At 42.5% G+C, this 21104-nt stretch overlaps 1 long non-coding RNA gene across 2 annotated transcripts in view; it reads right to left on the bottom strand.

Moving 5' to 3' along the window:
- Positions 1-21104, bottom strand: part of LOC120545223 — a 110688-nt gene that overhangs the window by 64798 nt on the left and 24786 nt on the right. The gene's annotated exons all lie outside the window — the stretch shown is intronic.

The raw sequence follows: 21104 nt of genomic DNA, 5'->3' as shown, positions 1-21104 counted from the left end.
TAGTCTAAAACCCAAACGTATTCTGTTTACAATCATATAAAACATTGAAAAAAACTTCCCATTGGAGAAGATGGAGCCAGAGAATGTTTGTTGTTTTAGCTTGATAAGGGACTTTGATGCTCAATGGGTTATATGGATATTTCCGTCAACGTAAAACAGCTACAAGGTCATGTCTGTACATCCCGATGTTTCATCGTGTGTAAAATGATGCTCCCAAAAGATGTATTTAGTGAAGCTACAACCAGAGCTGCATTACCAACCGGGCAAAGCAGACACCTGCCCCCATGCCCCCAGAACCTCCAGGGGCCCCAAGGTTCCAGTTTCACCATGTGGCAATTAGTTTGTGGTAATTTTATTGTTTGTTTGCACATTTGTAAGTTAAAGGCCCTGAAAACACATTTTACCAATCAACTAGTTACTATTGGCTGGGCTCAGCTGATGTCATGCACTTCTCCGTACACCAATCACAGTTTAGCAACAACATACTGTAGATAATAACAAAATGTGTTTTTTCATAACTTTGATTGTAGCTTATTTAGTCATAAATATTGAATAAGATATAATATTCTAATATATATAATATAGATAAATACTTGTCCCATATTATACATATTTTCATGTTGATACTTGTATTTTGGGTTTCTACTAGAACATGTTTACATGCTTTATTGTTCTAAAAACACACTCTTTTTTTTATCATTCTCTATGTCTGACTATAGCTGTATCACACTGTATAAAATGCTCCGTTTTAGCGCCTGTCTCTTTAAGCCCCTCTCCCGAAAAGCCCAGTCTGCTCTGATTGGTCAGCGTGTCTGCACTCTCTGGTGTTTCTGCACCTTACATTTGCTTACATTTACCTTTCATTGCAGCAGGGGAATGACTGTAACGGCACTGTAGCGGCACCTTTTCTTCCTATATACCCTATAGTATAGTTGTGACATCACAACCGTACAGAAGTATGGACGGCTCGTTTAAAGGCACCGTTTCTGAATACGTGTGCATTTCTCTGTGGAATGAGCGATTTAAAACTTTCACAGTATTTATATAGCACCTCAATCTGCTTTATAATAATAATAAAAACATGGACATTTCACTTTTTACAATATAGTACCTTTCAGATTAAATGTTTTCTGTATCCACCAGTAAAGCACAATCAAAACTGAAATGACAGGGGCCTCAAGTAAGTCAAAATAAAGATGATGGGCTTAATGTAATAAATAAATATGGCAAAAAGTGTATTGGATTAACATCCCTTACTATACATTTAAGGGGGCACAAGCCACACGGGTTAGGAACTAAGTCTAAAAAGTCCAAATCAAGTACATTTAAGCGCCAAAAATGCATCTCCAATGTTTTGGATTTTCAATATTGATTCCTTAATGTGAGCCTATAATTTAAAGCTGTGACAGGAACGATAATGTGTGATACTTATATGTATTTTACAGCTAATACTTCTATACCAGGTGCTTTTTCTTAAGTAAACGATTAAAGTACTTCTCAGCTAAATGAGATCTGTGTGATGTAGCTTTGAGAGTGATTGATGGACTTATTTCTTTATCGCTTCAGAACTATATTTTCTTTTCCCCCCTGAAGACGACAGGGATAAGTGAAGAAAAAGCACTCGTGGCTGTGCCTGAGTGAGTTTTCGGCAGATCTGAGGCGAAACATACTGTTCAGCAGGCCTGCAAGACATCAGGTAGTGTGTTCGTAAACGCGGCGGGTGATGGATGTCTGTCTCCATCAGCGCTGGCACCGTGAAGTGACAGCTCTCTGTAACCGTGACAAGTTAGGTTCCAGCGGAGACAGATTGCCTTCAGGTGGCTCCATTTTCAAAATCTCACCAAGAATGTGGAGCGCTTAACTTTCCTTTTGAAGGCTGAAGGGCTCTCTGTGCCTTTTATATGCCACAATTCAGCAGGAAGAGAAAGTAGGGAAGGAGGGAAGGAGGGAAGGGGGTGGAAATGGCTCATTTGAGAGTTTGCTTTAATATCTGTCTTTCAGAGATCAGAGGGTGTCATATCTTCACACCTCACATTTCATAGCATCAATCACAGGCCATGTAAAATTCCCTTAAAAGTGCATTATGCAATATAATAGCAGGTTTGGGTGACATTTATCTGCCAAGGGGAGGAAGGCTGGTTACAGACCTATTGCCTTTTACAAAAAGGATTTCATCACACGGGGGAACCTTTGTGAATATCTCCGGTTTGTCTTGCGATTGCAGCCGATGACTGAAATTAAAAATTAACTTTGTGCTTCTCCAATAGATAAATATGTTTTTGCACATGCAAATAATCACACCTTAAAGCAAACACTAGATGTTTTTGGGGTAGAATGTTCATAATAGTTCTGCTGACTTACTGTTGAAACACTGTCTGAGCAGTTGATCTAGATCATCTTTGGCGCAGTCTTCTGTGCCTCAGCATGAGAGTGAGAGAAATTATTTCAGGGCCTGGTTATGCAGAATTTGTAATGAGTATTTTTGTTTAAAATAAAGAAAGAGGAAATACCGGTAATAACTATGTGCAAAACCATTAGAATGAATATTTATGTTGCTCGTTATGAAATATTCATCAAGTCTGTGTAAAAAAAGAACACGGAACGGGGCTGGGGAGAGAGATTGTGTGTGTTTACTTATGTGTGTTTGTGTGTGAAATGGGGGCGGTGGGGCCCTCACCACCTACTGCACGGGAGCACTGACAAAACCCCTGGATTGAATATCTGACATCTCTTAACAAAAGCAGCAGCAGTAGCATCTTCCTTCCTGTGTTTGTTTTGTAATATTTCTTCTCTACCCTCTCTCCCTCTTTCTCTCTGCCTGAGGTGATACGAGTCCCTCTGTTCATCCGATCTCCATCTCTCTCTCTCTCTCTCTCTTTCTCCACCTTTCATTCCCTCACTTCCCCTTCGTTCCATCTACCCAAATTAAGAAATTAATGAGGGATAGGTTCTTCACCAACTGCCCCCGCAATGTTTACCACTGATGAAATTATAATGTAGGCCCTGCTGTATTATTTATAAGCCAATTAGGGGAAGTGTTACTTGATTTGATGGGGAGCCGACACACAGAGTACATTTAACTAATGGAGACCAAGAGAGTAAAGAGAAGGAGGGGAGGGAGGACAGCTGAGGCGGACTATTCCGCCCGATGCTCTAGGATTACGTGGCTAATTGCCCTGCTTTATCTGTCTGTCACGGATAGCCATGCATATTTTAGCGTTCCCAAAGACTTTGATTGTTTGCACTCGTGTTGGGGCTGTAACAAGTAGAGCAGAGGCCAGAGTGGAGTGTAGTTAAAAACTGGCAGCAGGGGAGGCAGGGAGGGGGCGACGGAGAGGAGGAAGAAGAGGGGAGTAGGATGGAGGGGTGGGGGGGGGAGGGGGCGGCCCGTGCACAAAACTCAGACACTGTGACAGGTGGAGGAAGAGTTTTGACAAGGAGCAAAGGGGTGTCGAGGTGGGAGAATGTAAGAGGGGGAAAAAAAAGTTGAAGCCGTTCATTGAGAAGCTGCAATTAGATGGCAGCACAAACAGTAATTAATTTCACTTATTGTAGCCTGTAGCCAAGCGCGGCTCGCTGGCCTCTTCTGCATATTGTTAAGAAACAATTTCATAATTCTTTTTTTTTCTTCATTTGCACGCCTCATTTGCACAACGTTAGCATGGCAAAGTAGCGACATCCAAGGAGACAACCTGGGATAAGAATAGGGCTGGGTACCGAATTCAATACTTTTTAGGCACCGATTGAAATGCCTCTAAAGTATTGAGTATTGAAAAATCCCTCGTCATTCAATACCCAATTTCAATACCTCACCCTGAAATTCCACCAACTGCAGAACGGCTGCGGACCGGCTCCGCTGCGTTTCGGCTCCGTGCTCCGCCGTCCGTCAATACCCACCAGGTCCAGATTTGTTACGGTACGGCTGCGGCCGTGACTGACAGCTGTAGTCACGTGGACCCACGAAATCTCGCGTAGAATAGAACCACAAAACCAACGGCAGATTGTTTCCATCCAGAGGAGTAGAGGGGAAACAACTCTGTGCTGTGTTTTCAAGGTGTAGTGCAGGGAAATATGATCCGCCGTGAGCACGATGTATTTTATTTTGAAAATGAACCGGATGTTTTATGTTGCTTTTGTGCTCGACTTCCTGTCCCGCACTATCTGCCCTGTGCTGAATTGCTGCGGAGCTCTCCGGCGTCCGGCGAAAATGGAAGCTCTGCGTATCTGCTGCGGAGGGCTGCGGATCGCCGGAGCTGGGACGGAGTCGGAACGCAGCCGTTCCGCAGTCAGTGGAAATACACACACTGACTTTAATGGAAACCTAATGACTCCGCCGCCGTTCCGGAGCGGATCCGCAGACGTTCCGCAGCCGGTGGAAATTGGGGGTAAGGAGTAAATCTCATCAGAGTCAGTGAGCCAATAAGCATGCAGCATGCTTCTACCAAGATCTAACAATGCTGGTGATTGGCTGTCTAACGTTACACAACGTAGAGACCACGCAGGAAAAACTCGTTACACAGAGAGAGGGGGGCTCACGTAGTAGGAGCTGAACAATAAATAGAAAGATTTGTGCCGTAATTTCTTTTTGTTTTATAAAATTGGTATCAAAAAAAGTATCGTTTAGGAACCGGTATCGAAGTCACGGTATTGGTCTCGGTACCGGTATCGAAAATGTTTGAACGATACCCAGCCCTAGTCAAGAATTCTTCCAGTGAAATGCCGATGCACACCAGCAGCAGCTGGAGAGCTGTGGCTAAAAACTGATGTACACACGGGGTAGCTGAATGAAGCGATTAGTTGGTTGGTAGTCAATTAGCTGACTCAAAATGAATCGAGAAATATCGTTTGAAGTCTTTTATCCAGTAAAAATGTAAAACATTAGCATATTCCTGCCTCTCAAATGAGAACATTTGCAACTTTTCTCTGTTTCATCACAATGGTGATTGTGCTGAAGTTATCAGACAATTAATCAATTGCTTGATCAACCGCAAGAAGGCCAAAATTTGTGTGTTGTGGAATATTGGTCAGAAAAAACAATTCATGAAAAGAATCGTTAATTGAAGATGTAAATTAAATTCCTTTGGGTTATTCAGACATAGCAAGTGAACCAAAAAAAGTCACAGTTTGATGATTGTTTTCCGCGTAAACTAATCAATAGATACATTAAAAATGGAAATATTTATTCATCACAGCTCTGCAAAAGTTACTCATGAAATAAACTCCAGGCCTCAAATATGTTACAAAACAATTATTGATCCTGGAACTGTCTGTTTGCTGTTGGCTGAATCTATCGGAATAATAATGATAATGATTTTCAGCAAATTTATTTGGGTCCTCCAGGGCGAGCCGCGGGCCAAGACCCCCTGGTGAAGATCTGGACTCGGGCCGGCGGATCCTGGAGGAACCGGCTTAAGCCCCTGGAGTGGAGCGACTCTGACTGATGAGCTTTTTGAAAGTTGATCAGACACTTATGCTAAGAAGGGGAAACTGGAGCAAAGGCATCCTTAATTATCTGATGAGGGGAAGCTTATCTGAACGGTTTCTTTTTCTCTCCTCTTTTATTCTGCCGGATCACATGGCAGATCTTTACATGACAAAAGAGCTACCTGGCTGGCCCGCTTCATTTAAAACTCCATCCGGATCCTAGAGACACTCTGTGTGTGTGAGTCCGGGCTTCTGGTCCGACGGTGATCCACAACAAGTCCCTACTTCACGTTACGTACGACAACACGTTCTGGAGTTGTAATTTCCCTGAAATACTGTGCCATAAAGATTTCAGGCCCGAGCATATTGGAACATTTATGGGTTCTGTCCCTGTGATAAGTGTGTAATTAATTCACGATTAAAAGTATTAGTACAGGCTTTGTGTGGTGATTTATTTAAAGGCTGGTACTAACACTGGCTCGGTTTCCTCCTTTAGGAAATGAGTAATAAGATCCGATGCCAGGCATTCTTTAGCATCCCTCTCCACACACACACACGCACACACACACACACCATATTCGTGTGTCTCCTCCATTAGAAGCCCACACATAAGCACAGGAGCCCTGGTACCACTGCCGTCACAGTCACCATGTTAACTTATTCATCCCTGTTAAAGCCCGTGTAACTGGATAGCTGTTAATTAATAAAGCTGTCGGGTAAATGGTTGCCGCCGGACCATCGCCACCATCCATCAGTAACATAATCTCAGGCTTGTTTTCATGCCACGCCTTGGGCTCAATTAAGATAATGCTATGCAAACGAGGTCTCTCACCATTAGCCTCATCACTGAGGGGCCGTTTATTGGCATAACTGGGCCACTCCAAAGAACAATTACCGTGGCACCTCCTCCCCACCTATGAGATCAGCAATCATCTACGAGCATGACTGAGGAGTCACGAGTCTTGACCGCCGGGCGCCGAGTCGTGGATGCGGTTTGACCCGGGAGGTCCAACAGGAGCAGCTGGAGAGCACAGACGGTTGACTGCAGCCAAGACTGCAGGCCTGTGACCTGTCTGATGGACTGTAATTATCACCAAGTGATGCGTTTATTTTGATAATGATGATACTGTTTATATTATTAACTTTAACACAAAATTACTTAATATTTCAGGCCGGTGAATGTGGTTTTGGTCAGTTGCAGTTCAAAGGACATATAAAGAGCTGTTTTCATGTCTTTGGGGGGGGGGGGCAAACATGTTTACATCCTGGTACAAAAAAAAACGTTTTTTGGTCTCTATAGCTAATTTCTCTCTTCATAACAACAGGAGGCGAGCATAGACTGTAGGCTTCATTCGGCTTGCCTCACCTCCATCCATCCTCTACCTATTTGCCCATTTTTGGATTAGCTGGAAGCAGGCGGTGTCAGGCACTGCCAAGATGGTCGACGGCCGGAGCCATTGGGAGCCGCCCACTTTGGGCTTCATTGTTGCTCTTTAGAAACCTATGACGTCATGGTTCATACTTTATACAGTCTAGGGTTTTTACGAGTGGGTGCCTGTTTTGTTCGTATAGTGCACAGTCTCAAGCCGAGCAATTCGCATTCTGAAGTCCGTTTCAAGTTATTCCACTGATTGACAATTTGTGGCAGAAACGTGCCAAGAAAGTTTATAAGGCAACAAAGGCAATGAAGAAGAAGACTGCTAGCTAGTAAACATGGATGTAAACAATGTGGAATTAAAAAAATTACAATATACAAAAATGGCTTTGCAAATGTTTACGACAAAAGAAATGCATTCGTGATGTTTGTTAGGCCTCAAGGACACACAATGTGTTTCAGTGAGTTGCACAGAATGTAAACGTAACTTTTGTTTGTTCACAGGAAAACTCCACATGGCCCCTTTAAGTCAGTCAAAGTCAAGCTACAAGTCTTCACGAGCAAATTTGAAAAATAACGATGCCAGTCTTTCAGGTCTCTGAAAGATAACATTTGTTTCAACAGAATGTATGTGACTAATTCAAACACTTATTGACCATATTTAGCCAATTTATAACCTAGACATCTGGTTGCTTTTTGACCTGAAAATCACCATGCTTACTTAGGAGCTGGATATGAAATCAGTAAAAGAGTTTCTAAAAAAGGAGAGTAAGGAGTGGCAGGGGTCCGATGTTGGTCCTGAAAGGTAGGGGAGACTGGAGGTTGATGTTGGCAGAGTAGTGTCGCCATGGTGAAGGTCAGTGAGGTAGGAGGGGGGCTAGTTATGGAGAGGTTTGTGATGTGATGAGAAGAAGTTTGAATTAAATGTGTTGCAGGAGCCAGTAAACTTTTTTAGGACACTATGGATTATGCAATATTAATGGATTAGTAACTATCTGGACAACCGACAGCAGTATGTAGAAATAGGTAATGATAAATCTGATTTAAAGAAAGTATCATGTGGGGTTCCACAAGGATCAGTACTCGGTCCAAAGCTGTTCATATTGTACATAAATTAAATCTGTAATGTTTCTAAATTGTTGAAATATGTGTTGTTTGCTGATGATACAGATTTATTTTGCTCTGGTGATGACCTGAGGATGCTTTCGGATACAACGGAGAAAGAGCTGAAAATCTTAAAAAGATGGTTTGATGTTAATACGTAACTTGTCTTTGAATTTAAATAAAACTAAGTTCATGATATCTGGAAATAAAATCAATTATGATAGAAAATGTGGAAATAGAAAGAGTTCAAATTCACTTATATACAGTATATATATATCACATATATTGTACAGTTCCTTAATATTGACATACATTACATATTGTGTGGAAATATGGGGAAACACGTATACAACACAATCACTAACCCTATTTTTATATTACAAAAGAGAGCAATAAGACTCATTAAGAGAGCAGAATACCTTGAACCAACAAACCGATTATTTATAAACTCACACACACTTTAATCTAGAGACTTGGTGGAAGCCAAAACAATGCAAATAATGTATAAAGTCAAAAATAGGATGGTTCCAGAGTTTCAGATTAGAAAGAGCAAGTATTTATCACAAAGATAAAAGATTATAACAAATGTAAAAAAGATGTAAATCAGCAAAAGGAGTAAAAATATGGAATCTTTTAGATGAAGAAAACGTGTTACATGCTACAAAGATTTTAAAAAATACTAAAAAGTAGGATGATAAAAAAAAAAAGTGAGGCATGAATGGCAATGTGTATATGAATGGGAATGTTTTTATTTTGTTTTTTTTTTTTACTTCTGCACATATACAGAAATTAATAATACATTTTATAAGATTGATAATATCCTGAGGGACCTAAGAACAAAATAAGAATAAAATAGAAGGTGAAAAGGGTAGGTGTAATAAGCAAACGCTTAAACCTACACCTTTTTAATCAGTATTGATTATAAACGAGTTAAGATGATACTGCATGAACTAAGGTGACACTTTTTTTTTTTTACCATTTATGTTATGTAGGTGAAATTTTGTATTTATGTGATTGATTGATTAAAATAAACTAAACTGGGTTAGTTTGGCAATATTCCTCAAAAAGTATTTAATATAATTGTACAATTTAATGGGTTGTAGTAGAGTGATGCAGTCATTTATCATTATTTTTCATATTGGTGCATTTGTCTTCAAACTATGAAGTGTTTTTTTGTGCACATTTTGAACATGATCACTGTAAGAAGAAAATTACAGCAGAATGGTCCTTTATTGAACAGATGTTGGCTATCGTGTGAGATGATTTGCAATGCAACTTGTTGCAAGAATCTTTTCATATCAACTGATGTAGTTGGAGGAGCCACTGCATGTTGTAGAAATGTTACCATTTAAAAATGTTATTAAAACCTTCATTTAATCAGGAAGCTTTGACTTCTATCAAAAAACACATTGTTCATCTTTTTTTTTTTAACTAATGATTCGATCTGGAGTGTTTCATGTCCATCCAAGACTTGAAGTGTTCCAACTGTCAGTCACCTAACACTGCTTACGCAGAAACTGAACTGGAGATCCCCTCGTGAACCCTGAATGTCTGAAATAACTCCCTCCACCAGGAAAATCTGTACCTTTGTAAGAGCTTTGAACAGGCTGTTACACCGAAAATGAGCAAAATTGTCATTTTTTTAGTGGGATCATTATTCTAAAGTACAATTTATGACTAAATGTAACATTCTGAATATAGCAACAGGCAAAGTTTCACAGTCCTCACACTGTGAACCTGCCATCAGAATCGTACACATCCAGGAGACGTTCTGTGTGCTGAGTCACATTCCCACGCATTTTCCTTCACAGTGCGTTTGTTGTTGATTTTCAGGTTTTCTCCTTTTAGCTGGAGAGAGAAAAGCCACATATCTGCAATACTGAGGCCCTTCCCATCTGTTGTCTGCTCACACCTCCACTTTGCTACATGACTCACATTCACACACACACACACACACACACACACACACACACACACACACACACACACACACACACACACACACACACACACACACACACACACACATATACACACCATAGGCGGGCTTCAGCAGTAGCACTATAATGATTCCTCTGACACACATTGGGGCACATCATTCCACAGCACAGCACAGCTTTGCAGCTCAAGGCCCCTAAACCTCACTCACACTTCTCACTAGCAAGATGCTTTATGTGTCTGTGTGTGTGTGTGTGTGTGTGTGTGTGTGTGTGTGTGTGTGTGTGTGTTTGTGTGTGTGTTCACGGCCATATGGCTGAGAAGTGAGCGGCTCCTTGGGAATTTTAAGAGTCAAGCCCCCCTAAATCTTCTTGTTTCAACTTTAGAAAATCAATAGGATAAATATCCTGTTTGCCCCTTTCGTCCGCAGCCGCCCACCTCCAGCTCACTCAGGTTACCGGAGCAGAGAACCTCGCTCTCACCTCAGGCTATGTTTAAAACAATCCCTGTTTTTTTTTTTAAGCTCTGAATGGCCAAGTGTCTCAGGTGCATCTTTTTTTTTTCCATTTAAACAGCGAGCAAGAGGGAGAATCATGTTAACATATGCCATTGGAGAGCGCCACCGGCTAAGTCCTCCAATCGACCTGCTCCATGTGTGATTAGGCTAGTGAAGCAGAGCCCGGCCCAGACACAGATCGAAGAGGGTACACTCTCAATATGGATGTGAACCGTGCCTGCCGCGGCCACATCCAGCTGCTTCTATTGATTTTTTTGTCCTCAATTATATAATAGAAGCTCTGTTCTGGATTTGAACTTAAATCACATAGTTTGGCGAGCGAGCATGTCCCATAAATCAAGAAAGCATTTTGACTCATATGAAATAGGATTTTTATCGACTGCATTTGGCAGCCCCTATGGAGAGATTTGCGTGACTACTGTGTGAATGTGCGGTACGAACGTGTCTGTAGGTTGCTTTTCTTTCTTCCTCTTATGTGTTCCAGGTGATTGAACTAAAGACGAAGAGTCACTGACACAAAACTTCAAGTGTACAGTTCAGCAAGCCACAACTCAAGCTCTCACAAATCTGTTTTGAAAAGCCCCCTGGATTAGTTCTCCCAGTACACAGTTGACTCTTCTAATTGGAAGACAACCACTTTTTTTTTGCCATTTGATCCATTGGCAACTTTGTTGAAACACATCCCCGCAGTCTTTATCCTCAAAGGCATATCCATATCGATAGGATCATGCAGGTTAGGACATTGTGAGTGAAAACACAACAGGACACTTACCCTGTTTCACGGCAAAAATAATATTCAGCTCGGCATAACAGCCATTTACACTGCAGTCCAGAACAATCTGACGTCTCTTCAAAAAATAGAATAATCTACCAATAAAAAAAAGATTTGAAAAGATGCTTAGCTTAGCACAGAGACAGAGGGAAACAGCTAGTCTGGCTCTGTCCAATGCTAATAATAAAAAATAAGTTTTTTGTTTAATCCGTACAAATACCAAAGTGTAAAAACAAGTGGTGGTTTTACTGGAAGTTACGTGCTGTTTTGATCTTCTCATAACTCAAGTAAAAATCAAGTACAAGTATTTTGTTTGTTTGTGTGTGAAAAAGCATGTCTGCAAATATCTCTCTACCGCTCCGTATAAGAATGTAATTGCTAAGCCACGCCCACTTCTAGCGATTCAATCACATATAAAGGACTTACTGTAAAGCCATCTCGAAAGTAAACCCTATCAACATATTCTGTTTCACTCAGGATTACATCACATTACTGAAGCTAAAGGCGCTTTTACTTCTGTTTCACTGTGTCTTTAATGTTTTATTTCATCAAAGAGTATGAACCTGTGTGATGTTAGCGGAAGTTGTCTTTGTCGGTTTGTCTACCACGTTGGTCCATGCAATTTTGTACAGACATCCATTGTCCCTAGAGGATGAATTGTATTCACTGGGATCGGCATTTACTAAACTTTTAACGGTCCATATCCCTTCAGACATTCAACCTCTGGCTACGTCCTTGATTCTTGCGCAGGGAACCGGAATGCTCGAGGGAGCTAACCATTGTGTCTTAATTAACCTACCTGTAGTGTTCTCGTAATTATTTCGCTGAACACTAGAGGGTAGCCAATACATGTGGGTATATTAGGCAATATGACTTGGCTGTTCAGACTTTTTAAGGTTGCAAGTCTATTTATAGGTCAGTTTGAAAATTGTATTGGACTGTTTGACTGAAAATGCAAATCCCATTTTTTTACCCTGACGTCACTTGGCGTAAATGTTAGCATGCTAACATGCTGAACTAAGATGCCTTTATGCCTGCTTAGCATTAGCATAAATTATCATTGTGACCATGTCAGCATGCTAACATTAGCATTTAGCTTAAAGCCCCACTGTCCCTAAGTACTGCCTCATAGAGCCACTAGCGTGGCTTTAATGTTAAAGGACAATTCCAGTGCAAAATGAACCTAGGGGTTAATAACATATGTGTACCGAGTTGAACGTTCTCTGGGATGTTAGCTATGTTACTGGTTACTGGTTGCATGGCGTTCGTGGTTCGACTCGGTACTAGAGATGCAGCGATAGACCGGCCGGTGACCGAAATTGTGCGGTTTTCACGTGCTCTGCCATGACCGGCGACCGGCAGGTCAGTCTAACATATGCCGATTTCATGCCGGTCAATGCTACAATGAACTGACAACATAAGTTATACGAGTTACAGTTCTCAAGGACGCACGCACGCACGCGACGGCACAGTCTCTTTTTCCTTTCTCTCAACTTTGTGTGAAGCGCGTGTCCGCGCTATTCTTGCACATGTAGGGAACCTCGTGAATTAACCTGCAACATGTCAGCTGTTTGGAAAATCTTCAGCGTGTGTGCAGAAGATAACAAGTTTGCAATATGCAACACCTGCAAGGAAAAAATAGGTCGTGGAGGGATGACACCAAGTTTTTGTTGGCTATTGGTTATGAAAAGAAGGAAATGGTTCTAACATTGCGCTTTAGATGTGTGTGAATTTCCCACACCAGGAGTAATTTATATAGTTCTATTTTATAGTGATCATTATATGTTCAAAAAATGTTCTATGTTCTGTTCAAAATGTTCTATTAAAGAAAGAATAGAAAATAAATATTTGTGTGTTCTAAGTGGTTAGAAAAAATGAAATCGGAATCGGCTAAAATCGGTATCGGCTGGCCTAACTCAATTAAAATTGGAAATCGGAATCGGCCTAGAAAGTTGTAATCGGTGCATCTCTACTCGGTACACATATGTTATTAAACCCTAGGTTCATTATGCGCCGGAATTGTCCTTTAAGGCCAAGGGCTGTCCACACCAAGAACTAGAACTATAACAATGTGACAACCACACTGCTGAACGATAACGTTCTGTAAACAGCGGTGTCAAGCGCGCACTGCACGCTCCAGCTGATTATCATACACTAATACAGCAGACGTGGCAACGTAGGACTACAGGAATGTCTGTAGTATTATATCCTACATATTGTGAATTCGGCTGCATTTTATGAACCAAAATATAAGGTTATTGTCAACTGGCGGTCCCTGGGGACGCCGACAATGCAGCCTGATCCAGGCAACAGCGATGCACAGAGCTCCAGAGAGCCGGGGATAAGAGCGGGGGGGGCGGCTGTAACATCTGTGCCGAGCACCGGAACAAAAACACTGACGCATCACGGACAGTATGACATCCAAAACACAAGATTCACTCTCAGTGGTTTCTGTGACATGAGAAATACTTTGAAAGTACTAATGTTAAAAATAGATCGTAGCCCCACTGAGTGGAAAAGCCACGCCACTGACCCACTGAGCTCTCCCCAGTGTCATGTGCCGTGCAATGTTGTAAATTCAGATGGATTTTGATTTGTTGTCAGTGTTTCTATCGTTCATCAAATCAGTCTGAAAGTGATTCCAACAATATCATTCGCCTGTCGTCGTTATAGTATAGTGGTGTGGACTCCACAATTTTTAAAATTATTAAAATTATACTAAATATTTATAGTTATTTATAGTCCTGGTGTGGTGTAGAGGGCCCTTTAGTCTTGTTTTCTGATTAGGTTCCCCCCCCCGTCTGCTACAAAAGGCTGCAGGGATCCCTGTAGTCCACTGTAAATGAGGTCTGCCTGTGATGAGCAAAGCTCAGAAAATCTACAAACACTAGAAAGTGAAAAATGGGAGAAAAATCACAAATGAGCTTCTTATTATGCAGTCTTGCTATGTAAGTAAAAAAAAAAAGTGGTTACATGTAAGTGTTTGCATTGCAAATGGTATTTTTTTAAATCCAATTTTCACCCAGTTTTAAATTATTGATTCTTTTCAAATTTTCAGCCACTTTTTAGTATTTAAATTTAACAGCTAGAAACAACAACGCTGTAGCCTACAAATACAATATTTTTGCATTGACCTTAGACGCAGTGTAACACCACTTCATCCTTTTAATAAAGACACCTTCCATCACTGAGTGATATGACTGCCACTGTAAACCAGTAAAGTATTTCATGCCCTATAGACCCGGTAAACTGACACATCGTGTTCCGCTCGTGGAGCACAAACATCGACCTCATTTCAGACCGCCCGTCCTTCCTGCAAACGAGAGCACCGTCATTATCACAGAGTGCCATCAGACACCTGGAGGAGGAGGAGGAGGACGGCGGAGAGGCGGTGGACGAGGATGGCCGGGGGGGTTCGGTTCGGTGGGTAACCTGAGCTTTAGATGCTAATCTTGCTACGCTCGGGCATTTTGGGGGATAATTGTAGCTCTGACTGAGCTCAGGTGATGATGCAGGCGATCCGCTGGAGTTAAGCCCCGTCGTTATCGCCAGTTTGCTCTTCTTCCCCTCACCTGTCCCTCTGCCTCTGCTTGGTCTTAATTCCTTTTTCTTTCCTATATCCTCCCCTCCTCCCTCAATATGAATATTCCACAGAATGGCTGACAAACCCGCAGTAAGAGGCGGTGGGGAAGGGTTGTGAGCGTAACTTTAGCTGGAGTAATGAGGCCTAATCCCCTGCCGACTGGGGCCTGTTTAAACAGCTCCTGGCTGAGCCACCCAGTAATGGAGTAATTAACCCCAGCGCCCTCTTCTGCCCAGCAGCTCCGGTCCTCCTCAACCAACGCCCCCCCGTATTCCACTCAGCCTGCATCGCTGCTCTGTCATTGTCCTGGATAGTGGATAGGGAGGAAGATGACAATTGATGGGGAAAAAACATCAAATCAGTACTGATAGGGAAATAAGCCCAAGATGGAGTGCACAGTAATGCAATGCAGCCCTTGGCAGCCTATTGCTGACATTGTCTTTGTAGTGACTTGTCGTTATGCGAGGAAGCAATATCATATGTGCTGTGTGAAGAAACAGTAATGGGAACAGTTCAGGGGTCATTATAAGCGCCGCGCATCACTCGAGGCAGACAAGAGCGTTCAGGTGTGAAACATATCTCTCTCCACTGATCTGATTTCCAATCATACACGGCAGATTCTTTGTATTTGCTTTAGGTGGGCACACGAAAACAATCAGCACAATCAAACAGCATACACTAAACACCGGCATCCCATCAACCCAATAGGAAAAGCCTTGTGTGTTCATGTGCCGGCTCCAGCCGGCTTAACGCGGAGAGGCGCCAAAGCGTTTGAAGTAAGCAGCCACCACACATTATGCCAGATGAAATGCTATCATGCGTGGTCGCTGAATGGTTTGTGTCATTAAGAGAATAAGGCAAACAGGGAGCAGGGCGCGCTCAGAACCTGCCTGCTCGCGCGCCTTTCTGAGGGGAAGGCAAGATTAAGGGGATGCTCAGAGGCTCTCGTCTGTCAAGACTTCAAAGATGCCATCGACACTCCGTGTTTCTGCCGGCGCGGCGACCAAATCGCACACTCTCTGCCGCCTCTGTGGCTGTCAAAGCTCCTCTGACATCCCCTTTATCAGGTATACAGGCTTTAATCCAGACACAGATAAATAAATCAACACACAGGGGTCCCGCTCTTCTCAGCGCCTCCTGGTGGCAGGGTATCTGCACAGCCAAGAAAAATATCAAGAAGTCATTAGTCGTCTGCTGGGGACAACAAAGAAGGGCCAATTACACGGAGCAGAAAGGATAATTAATGCACCATTGTCAAATACAGACGAGCAAAGAAGTAAATTAACCAATAAGCAGTGCATTCCCTTCTCTTGGCAGTCATGTCAAATGATACAGTGCAGATAACAAGCAAGAAAATGAAATCTGCATGGCATCAAGGCTTACACACGCTGAATTGGGCTCATCTCCTCCTGCATGCCTGAATTGAATTTCAAAGTGTATCTATCAGTTTCTACAAACAGAGAAATGTGTTGCTTTCCGCCTATTTTTTTTATTTTTTTGGCGGGAGCACAGATACATTTTGACACCCAGTGCAACATCTGGAGCAGACGGATGAGAGGAGAACAGAGGAGTTTGAATTAGAGTTGACACGTCGACATGCAGGCAGACATGCCGCACATCAGAGCCAGCCCTGCGCGCCGGGATGGACACGTCAGTCTGTTTGGATATCGGCAAATCCTGAGCGAAAAAAAAAAAAAAAAACAGCTGAGTGGGACCGCGGGAAGCATATAGCATCGAAAATGAAATAAATACAGAGAAACAAACCAAAGGAACAGCAGTGTGTACCCAATATGACTGCTTTAACTCGCAGAGAACTTCCCGGGAAGGAGAAGAGAGAAAAAAAAAAAAACACACACACACACAGACACACAAGCTGGAAAGGCATCGTGTTGTACCTGTCTGGGTGTATTTCCAATGGTTCTTTTCATTTTATTTTAACTGCAAAAGCGAGGCAGACAGAGATCACCACCACAGAAATATGATGTCTGAACTGAGAAGAGAGATCTGTTGTTCCATTGTTCTGTTTGTTTGTTAGAAGACCAGTCTGGCAGTGGAAAGCACATCCCTTTCAGAATACCAAAGATGCCTCAGAGACAACATAAGTGAAGTTTTATGCTGATGACTGACTGTTTGACAAACATCGGAGGTGAAACTGCAACTCTGTTCAGCGAGGAAGAGGAAGAAGGGGCTGGAGGAAAAAGAAGAAAAAAAAAAAAAACAGGGGTACCTGGGTAATGTGTAAAAGAAAAGCAGAAAAAACAGGGTTTTTAAACTAATTTATATCCTATATAGAGGAAATAAAAAAGGGGGGCCCTGTAAGACGTGAAAAATTAAAGGAGACGGATTCAAACTGTCCAATTTCCACATCAAACAAACCCCGGGCTCCATGCTCCTGGAGAGGCTGCCTCATATCCAACACATCTCCTCATCCTCCCCCTGCCTCTTCATCCCCTCCACGAGTCCACTGCTGCAGCCGCCGCGTTATTTTATTTTATTTTTTTTACAGGTACTCTCCATTTCCTCAATAACCCTGCTCTCTAATTCCCCTAAGCACTGTACTGGTTACACTAGCCACTGTCTCTCCCCTGCCTAATTATACCCTTGTGAGTCTATTAATCAACTTGTGAATTATTTAAGAAGGAGAGCTCCTCTGCCTGTAACTGGCTTTGACAGTGTGAAGGAGAGACGAGGGGAGAAAGGCAGCGGGTAGGTGGGGGGAGACTAAAGCAAGGGGGGGTGGGGAGGGGCCGAATGTTAGGAAGGAAAGAAGGAAGGGGGTAGGTGGGTGGATGGCAGAAAAGAGAGAACAGAAAGGAAATGAAACGAAAAGAAAAGAAAAGAAAAGAAAAGGGAGATGGAATCAGGGTCTTCTTGCATATGTCCCGTGAGGACCGGGCTGCCTGTGCAGCGCTGCACCCAGACGAGACAAAACCCCCATCAACATTCACCCTGTTTTTTTTTTTTTTCTTCTTCTTCTTCTTCTTTTTTTGTTGTTGTTGTTTTTGTTTTTTTCCCCCTCCCCTTTTCCACCCTCTATTTTCATGCATACGTTTTCATAATAAACAGGAAATTCATGAATATATGGAGTGATACAGTGGGAAATGGAGGCGGGGGGGGGGAGAGAGAGAGACAGAAGGGTGAGGTGAAGGAAGAGAAAGTGAAGTGAACAGTCAAAGCCAAAGAGTGAGCCGAGACTGGGAGGGAATTATGCAGTCAGCAGGATGCCCGCACACACGCATGTACACACGCACACACACACACACACAGACACACAAACACACACAAGCAGATGCAGTCACATATATTTAAACACACACGACTTTGCATTGCAGTTGAACCGGGGTCCTTCCGCTGTTTGACAGGAGGTAGCGTCTCCCCGGAGCAGCAGGTATGCGTGGCGATAGTGTGATGGTTGTTAGCGTACCGGAGTCTGTCCTCCTGCTGCTCCCCTGGTCGCTCCTGCTGCAGCCGCTGCTCATCAGCGGGAGAGGAGCGCCCGACCCTTCTAATGACTCCCATCGACACTTGACGCTCGCCATAAGCAGCCGGGGCAGGAAGAAACAAGCGTGAAAGTGAGATCATTATTATTTTCATAATGTTTTGTGCTCTGAGTCGGACCCCTGGCGCATTGCCGCGCTGCCCGCAGAATCGTAATGAACTCGAGACGGAGGAGTGTTTTGTGGGCCGAAGAGGAGAGAGTTTATTTCCAAGATGGCGTGCCAGTTTAAAAGGGTCAGCGCACCCAAATTACAAAAACTATATATTTTCTCACTTCTCTAGTGGTATCTCACCTCGCAGATAGTTGTGGTTTTGCTTCGCCCGAGTTTTGAGACATCCACCTCTAACATTTCTGCATACTCTCCAATAGGATGGAAGTGAATCAAAACCCTGAAAAATGTATTATCTATTTCTAGAAACAACGGCACTCTGGCTAATCTACAGAATAATAACAATTCTCAAAAGGGCCATTTCTTTGGTAGTTCCAGAGAAGTGTTCACTTTTATACTTATCCACCTTTATACTTAAGGTTATTTGAATTTAGAATGGGGTGCTCAAAGCATTGAAAAATTAGGAATCCAACAGCAACATCTGTTGTCTAGGGCTGGGCATTGATTAAAAATGTTCTGATATCGGTGCCGATACAACATCTATGTTTTAGTAGATACCAAAACAATGCTTTTGTGATCTCACTTTGGCGAAGCTAAACATGTTTACTTTATGAAATAGACCAACCTGCTCAATGCATCAGTGTTTTTCTGAATTACATCAGAAAACATCTGATTAAATAATAAGCAAGCAAGCTTCATTCAATGCCAACTTTTGATACTTGACACTTTTTACTTGTTTGGAACACATTTCGGTTGGCACCATGAAGTATTGAGGCTCAATACCCATTCCTACTCCAGAAACGATATCCTCGTTACACTGGATAATCCACAGAGCTTGTAGTGAAGCCCTTTTTTTTAAGAAAAAACACTTCCATTCACTTTTAGTGTGTTGGGGTGGGTGTAGAAATCTCAGAACATGATATCTCAAAACTTTAAATAAAACCAAACTACTGGCTAGAGACCACAATAGGAAAAAAAATGTTCCTTGTAGTTTAGGTGAACCGGCTCTTGAACGCTCTGTCCTCTGGGCGGCATGCTTGTGTGTTTTCAGAAAGAGTGTGTGCACATTTGGTGTATGTGTGAATATGTACTGTATGTGTGTGAGTAGCACATCTCATTAGGCCCGAGCGGTGCTGTTGTCTGCGAGGGTACATAAGTCCACACTGCTCCGTCTCTGCGGGATGTTTATTAAATTAATAAAAAGTTGCTCAAGGCGAGCAGTACCGGGGAATGCCCAGGGCTCGGCCGTGATTGGCACTCTCCGCTGCCCTGCGTTCTCTCCTGGGTCCGCCTGCGTTTGCTTTAACTAACTGGCCGTGACTGAGGAGAGCAGGCTGACATGAAGCCCCTCTCCTCTCCCCCTCTGTACTCCCCCCCCCTCCTCTTCCTCCCATCCATCACACCCCTCCTCCGTCTGACTAGGCCTTGTTCGCTGGGTATGGAGGTACAGGAAAACAGTGAAACATCCGGCCGTTTATTGCTTTCTTGTTACTGTTTACCTACTCATTTGAAAAGCTATAAATTAGCCAACCTGAAAAATGGACTGGGTGTGTCCTGGGCAAGTAGGCAGCAGAACATACCAAAGGTTTTAGTGCAAAAAGGTGAAGTTTTGGGCAAGTTGGTCCTAAACTGTCTGCCATATGGTTCTGAATACATCTGTAATGAAGTCTCCTGCTATTGCTGAATCTTTAATTCTATACGTGTACTTACAACGGCTAGTTTAGACCACAAATTAACAAATTAGACACACAGACCCCTATTTGATAAGATTTCGTCCCAAGGTCCCCCATCTGGTAGGATTTTTGCTTGTTAGATGTTTTATTACAGAAGGTATATAAAACCCATGACCAAAATAGTCATACATTCTGTCATTGTGTTACTTTTGGATGGAATTATAGTGAAAATAATGATTCCCCTTTTTGCTGGGGACCCACTGGAACTCCCTCAAAGACCACTGCGGGTCCCTGGACCGTACTTTGGGAACCACTGATCTAAACCATTCCCTGTGATCTGAGATTTAAGGTGGCAAAGTTAGTGCTACTAATCATTAACTTGGGGCGCCTGGGTAGCTCACCCGGTTGAGCATGCGCCTCATGTACAGAGTTTGAGTTTAGTTTATTTATAAAAGGGGACAGCGCAAATTAATAAAACACATGATTTCCCATGGGTTAAAAAAGCCAGAGGCTCCGTCCTTGTCGCAGTGGCCATGGGTTCGGTTCTGACCTATGGCCCTTTGCTGATCCCCCTCTCTCTCCCACTTTCCTGACTTAATCTGTCCTTTAAATAAAGGCAATACAAGATTTTTTGCATGGACCGAATTGTTCTTCAGTTTCCATTTACCGTAATGTATAGCTTGTAGCTTGGAGTGCCTGGTGATATGATATTAAACCCAACAAGGCCGGCTGAGCAGGAGGCTTGTGGACGAAAAAAGAAGGGACCCAGACAGAGAAGAGGTCATGGAGGGGAAACAGTATTTATATCGAAAGAGAATAATCAGACAGCCAGGCGGGGAAGACTCCTGAGAGGAGGAGGAGGAGTCTTGTTTGTTGGAGAAAAAAAGATTTTGGCATTATACAACCATTTCTCACTTCAGACAAACACTTTATTTAGACTACCGGCATTATGTTCCAATTAAACACAAAAGAAAAGTCTGACATTTCAAACTCAAAAGAGAATCTACATATCGCCTTTCAGGAAAAAAAAAAAAAAATAGACAAAAACAAAGGGAAAAATTAAAATATATTATCATCTTTTAAAATCCTTTTAAAAATAAACAAGACAAA

The sequence above is a fragment of the Perca fluviatilis genome, chromosome 17 (assembly GCF_010015445.1).
Source record: "Perca fluviatilis chromosome 17, GENO_Pfluv_1.0, whole genome shotgun sequence".
Taxonomy (NCBI): Eukaryota; Metazoa; Chordata; class Actinopteri; order Perciformes; family Percidae; genus Perca; species Perca fluviatilis.
Note: the sequence above shows the minus strand (reverse complement) of the source record. Positions and strands in the feature narration are given on the sequence as shown.